Source organism: Humulus lupulus, chromosome 5 (assembly GCF_963169125.1).
Source record: "Humulus lupulus chromosome 5, drHumLupu1.1, whole genome shotgun sequence".
Lineage (NCBI taxonomy): Eukaryota > Viridiplantae > Streptophyta > Magnoliopsida > Rosales > Cannabaceae > Humulus > Humulus lupulus.
The window spans coordinates 230,780,188-230,786,211 of record NC_084797.1 but is presented as its reverse complement, the minus strand read 5'-3'; the positions used below and the strand labels follow the sequence as shown (position 1 = coordinate 230,786,211).

The window sequence follows — 6,024 nt, the reverse complement described above, 5'->3', positions numbered from 1 at the left end:
TTTTTCTAATGAAACATGTTATCAAATTGAAGAAGTTGACTGTTTTCTTGACTTTAAAATATGCAGTATATACTTCTGCATGAGGAATATCAGCTCTATGTTCTACCCAGAATTTTGGAATCAAAGAGGACGGCAAAATCTGGATGCACCAAGCAAAAAGAAGCAGATTTGGAATATAGTGTTGCAAAGCTGGTTGAAAAAATGATTAGGTATGACCCTTTTATTCTTCTTCTTTAAGCAGTTATTTAATTTTCTTGCTCTGTTAGGCTCTGATCTGATATGTGTGCTGATTATTGCTATTCATATATGGACTAAACAAGTCTCTTTTAGAAATGTGGTGTAACTCCTACACCCTTAAAGAACAGCAAAACAAGAAAGAGTAATAAGCAAAACAAGAAAGAGTAATGCAGAAACATAGAATAAAAACTGATAAGACTTTAAAACAAAAAATACACCAAACACATTACTTGGTTCAACTCAATTAAAAGCCTACATCCAAGGTAGAATAGCCCCAAATAATGGCTGATTAGACTTTATTCTTTCTTGAGTATCAAGTACAAAATTACACAAAGGGAGACTTGCTCCATGTACAAACACTCTAAAAAAAATGCTTTAAAAAACAGAACAAACAAACGCAGAAAAAATTCTCTACTGATTCTCTTAACCCCGAATGAGAGTAGTGAAGACATTATATTTAGGCTTCTATGGTAGCTAATGTACCAACTGTATTACCAAATTTTTGAACTTCTTGGAATAAAAGAATTGTCACATTAGCTGTCACTTAAGTGGCATATCAAGTCATACAATGTAGAGAAGTGAGCTAGTTTGATTTGATTTCAAGTTTAATGGGTTCGATTTAATATTCCCAGCATTATAATCAATCATGTTGTTGTGGATTTCGTTTATAATCAATCATGTTGTTGTGGATTTCATTTATAATCAATCATGTTGTTGTATATGATTTTGTGTTTATACCTCAGATATTAGTGTAAAAGAACATATATTCACTTTATGCAGCAGTCTTAGAGCTGATGTGGTTGGGCAACTCATTTTCTAACATATTTTTCAATTTGATTGATTGACAAGCAGATGAAACAGAGAGACACCGCTCCGAGCTTGCAAAAGTTGGTGTTGAATTAGAACCTTGGGAAAAACAACTTATTGAGCACAAGGGAAAACTTGAAGTTGCATCTACCGAGAATAAGCTTTTGAGTGAAAAGGTGAGGTTAATAATTTATATTAGGACTTTCAACATCAGTATATTGAAACTCTAATAGATAACCATTTGCCTTATAATTTATACTACCAGGAAGCTGCTCGTGCAGCTTTTGAAGATGCGGAAAAGTAGATGGAAGACATATTGGGAGCTATTGAAACAAAATCTGAGAGTATCACAAAAATTCAAAGTGATCTTGAAAGGAGCAAACTCGAAGCATTGGAAGCTCATAAAGTGGAACAAGTTCGTGTTTTAATGATGTACAGGGAGGGGCTCGGCAGGGACGGTGGCTGGGCGCGGGGCTGGCTGGTGGGGTTCTCAACTTCACGGTGGCAGCAGGTATATCTTTCTATGGTGTTGAACTTTAGTTTGGTGATGTTATGGTCTTAGATTTTCTTGATAGCTCTCTTATATTATTGTTCATCTGAAAATTCCCTAGCTCTTTCTTGATAGCTCGCTTATTTTATTGAACTAAAACAAATAAGTATTTATCTTAGTTTTCCATTTTCTTCTTTTGAAGTTTTCTTCTTTGTTGTTATGGTGGCAAGAACTTTTACTATGTTCTGGGATAGCTCTCTCAACTCAGTATGCTTGGGCTTTTGTTGGCTTATCAGTCACAGAAGTGATCATTGCAAGCATAACAGTTGTTATAGGTCCTTTCTTTCATTCTCTCTCTCTCTGACCATTTCTAAATGTTGATGTTTGTCTGTGTTGCTCTTATAGATACCGAATTTTTTGCTTCTGTTGCGATCTTTAATGGTGACAAGAACAACCTTGAATTACTTTTTAGACAATATAATTAATAGAGCCGAGATCCTTTTCCCTGGTGTGGCTGCTTCTTGGTTGTAGTTTGCCTTGCTTCTACTGTCCCCTCATCTAATGCAGCTGATAATAAAGAAAATCTTGAAGGTTTTTAATCTAAAGAGGGGTATTTTTCATTCATTAAATGTTAAGGTTATCAAAGAATTATCTTGTTTCCAGGTGGCATTCTTCTTTCTTTTTATTAGAAAGAGTTCTTTTTTCTAACTTTATTTTAGTTTTATTGCAGAAATTAGGTTAAACCTTATAATAAAGATGCTAAAGAAGTTTCCAGGTGCATTTTTATTTTATTTTTTTTCTTTATGATTTTGTTGTATAAGAAGTCAAAGTGTGATTATGTTTTTATTCTTTAATTTTTTTGGGGATATATTGACAGAATTTAGAGTTCTGGAATTAATTCTTCCTCACATACTTTTTTATCATTGAGAATGATATATTTGTTATCTTGATACATTTCACAAGCCTTGTTTTAAGTTGCATGTTTTGTTGCTTCAGTCGTTGTTTTGCATGGTAGTACATCTTGCTATACCCTGTTGTTTCGTCAAGTTTTGGAGTTATTCCAAATTTAATTTAAACTTTATATGCTTACAGGTGGAAACTAGCTTAAGTCTTATGTTCTTAATAATAAAAGGACTTTTTTTTTTACAATGTGCAGGTATATTGAGATGATTTCTTTGGAGAAATTCTTGACAACATTTGTAGTTGAGGCCTTTAGAATGGAAGAATGTATTTCACTAATTTTTGTATACATTTCTTGTTTTGTATTTAGTGATAAAGGAATCTGAATTAGGCATAAATTATGTTGTAATATGATTTCTTAAGCCTGGACTAGTAGACTAAATATTGTAATTACATTTGAGTAATTAATAAAAATCTATTTATGTTACCTTATTTGGCTTCAACTTTCATATTTGTTTTCCTAGTTTTGTGTAAGTAAAAAAAGATTATGTTTCTCTAAGCTAATATAACACATGTTATACTAAAGTGTAGTATAACACAAAAATAGTGTTATACTAAAGTGTAGTATAACACAAATTGATAAGTATTGAAATGTGTTATATAATCGACTATAAATAACATAATTAAACACTTATCTATTTATTAAAATAACATGGAAATTGTGTTATCGTTGACAGTATAATAACACATATGTATAACAATGATAAAGTGTTATGTAAAGTACCCTGACCTATGATAATATAGTCGGTCTTAACACATCAAAAAGTGTTATGGTATGTTTTGATAACACATTTTCGGTGTTATTAAAAGCATTTTTTCTTGTAGTGTACGAGCTGGACTATTCGAGGCAAGGGAAAGCAGACTTTGGGGCACACCTTCTTGAGGTCTGAATAGTCAATGCAGGTTCGCCATTTGTCGTTGGGTTTTGGGGCACGCCTTCTAGGGGGTTGATGAAGTCAGTCGCTCACAAACCGCATGTTGTCTCTATTCAGGTACCAAACATGCCGAGGGGGATCCTTGACGATTCTAAGGATGTGGGCATCGTGTCTACTCTTACCCAGGTTAAACTTTCCAACATGTTGAAGGTCCATCAACTGTCACTAAACATCAACTTCATCATTCCATCTCGCAATGACCGTGCGTCTGAGTCGCCTGAGGGGCTTGTACCTTTCAGTGACTCAATAATTAAGTCTGGAAGGGCCTTACCACTTCACCCCTTTTTCGTTAAGGTACTCAACTATTTTGAGCTGGCACCTCTCCAACTTTCTCCCAACTCCTGGGTTGTGCTTGGTTGTTTGTAAGTGTTATATAAGCAAGTGCACTCTCGGGGGCCTTCCACGAGGGAGGTCCATCATTTGTACACTCTTACGGCGAACCCAATAGCCCCTGACTTCTATCAGCTCCAGAAATTCATAGCTCTTACAGGGTACCCCCTCGTGGAGGGTTCTATTTCCAATAGGGGCTCGTGGAAGAGTGAATTCTTCTTCACCAACAGCGTATCCACTTAACATACATGTTTCAACACATCAAGTGATCTTTTTCTACCTTGAGTGCGTATATAAGAAAAAATTTCTTTACCCCTCTCCTCAGGTTTGTCTAACCATAGTTATTTCTTTTTCTTGACCATATGTCTTGAAGGAGTGGTTGGCCCTACCTTGAGTCTGGCAGCCCGCAATCGTGTGGCAAAGATCCTGGTTGTGCCTGCCTCACGTAAACAGGCTTGTAGCCTTTTTATGAAGGGCAATCTCTATTCGTACAAGTTTTTGTCTCCAGATCAAGTCATTTCCTTGTGCTCCATCTCATCCAAATCTACCATCTCGAGGGTAATAGATGGTGATGATGATGATGATGATGATGATGATGATGATGATGATGATGATGATGATGATGATGATGATGATGATGATGATGAAGATTATACAAACTCTGAGGGTGACTAGATGGATACGGAAGATGAGGTTGAGGTGGAGTCCAAGAACTATTCATGTTTAAGGTCCTTGGCTAGCGGAGCTGAGGATATTGCCGACGACGGACATACTAATGGCATCACTTCTTGGGTCCCGCCACCGATGCTTGGTGGCAAGTTTTCTTTCAACACCCATGCTCTCGCCCCTCCTATCCCGAAGAGGAGTTTCATCCTACCTTTTTTTGGCGATGCCTTTCCACCCTTGGGGCGCATTTGGGGCAGGCATCTTCGGGTGCCTCACTTCCTAAAGAGGTGACTCCATGCCTCTCTGCCCCTCGTGCCTCTGTGGACGGATCAGGACCTTCCCAATCCCCTTCCTTGTCTAAGCATGCATCGACAGGTATACATGTCTCCCCTCGCCGAGCTCATACTTTCGCTTCCTGGGGTCATCCTTTGGCGAGCCAGTACGGAGAGGCCATGAGCCATTACATGGGCAATATTTTCGAAGGTGAGTGAGGGTATATGTATGATATTCCATATGCCGAGTTGGGTGAGGCTTATACGCGAGCCTCTATGCAGGTACTTGTCAAAACACTTAAGGAATGTTTTTTGGTTTTGATATCGCCCGGCCATTGATGCTTAGCTTTGTTTCTATATCTTTACTTAGGCTTCCATCCTGGGTCACCGATTTGTCGCCTCAAGCTCCTCATCCACGCAACAATTATAGCTCGAGTTTGAGGGGGCGATGAAGAATCTCTCCATGGCCGAGGCAGAGAAAGATGGTTTGGTCGCACTGGTCTACAATTTGGAAGGCCAGCTTGTTGAGGCGGTTCTCCAGAGGGATGCTACACCAGCCAAGGCTACTTCGACCTCTCACTCCAATACAAGGATTGAATCCATTATTGATGCCCTAAATGAGAAGATTAACGCTCTCAGAGCTGAGTTGGTAAATGTCGAGAATGGTAAAGTCGAGCGCACGTTGCACGCCGTGTGGAGGACCAATCCTGACGTTAACTTGTCTCCCTTTCGAGAGTATGCGACCGGGAAAATTTCTGAGTGGAAAGGTCGAGGTGGAAACCTATAGGCCCCTTTCCAAGGCTTACTTCTATATATATACTACTGTTGTGTAACCCTCTGTGCTGTTTTTTTATGGAACTCCTTATAAGTCTTTAATAATATGTCGGACTCTTGATTTCTAAGTCCTTGATTATTTTCTATATCGACTACGAGGATGCACTTTCCTTTCTTGTCTTTATCATTCTCTTTTGGTTATCATGTGTAAGGGACTTTGATAAGTCCCTCTTTTTTTTTTTTGATGAATTCCTTATGTCTTCTTTGGGTTAATGATAATAGTCTTTTTGGTGCACCCTGACTATACTTGTAAGGACATATTAATCCTTTAGGTTCTTGGCATCCTTTTATATTCTTTGTGCACGCTTGTAATTTTGTGCGAGAAGCGTCCTTCTCATCATTATGTATAGTACTATTTTTACAAGGGTCTCTTTTAGGGTCCTTTTTGGCTAGAGGGCTTGGTGGTCGTTCTATACTTATTGAGGGATACCTTCTTTGAAGCCTCACCCCGTATGGGGGTGTCAGCCTTTGGTAGGAGGTTATCTTTGTGAAG

At 38.1% G+C, this 6,024-nt stretch overlaps 1 long non-coding RNA gene across 1 annotated transcript; it reads left to right on the top strand.

Moving 5' to 3' along the window:
• The first annotated feature begins 1,102 nt into the window (after positions 1–1,102).
• LOC133834041 (uncharacterized) lies at positions 1,103–2,927 on the top strand. Its single transcript, XR_009893283.1, has 3 exons — positions 1,103–1,220; positions 1,310–1,555; positions 2,691–2,927. It is a non-coding gene; the product is annotated as an uncharacterized LOC133834041 (long non-coding RNA).
• Positions 2,928–6,024: the final 3,097 nt, after the last annotated feature.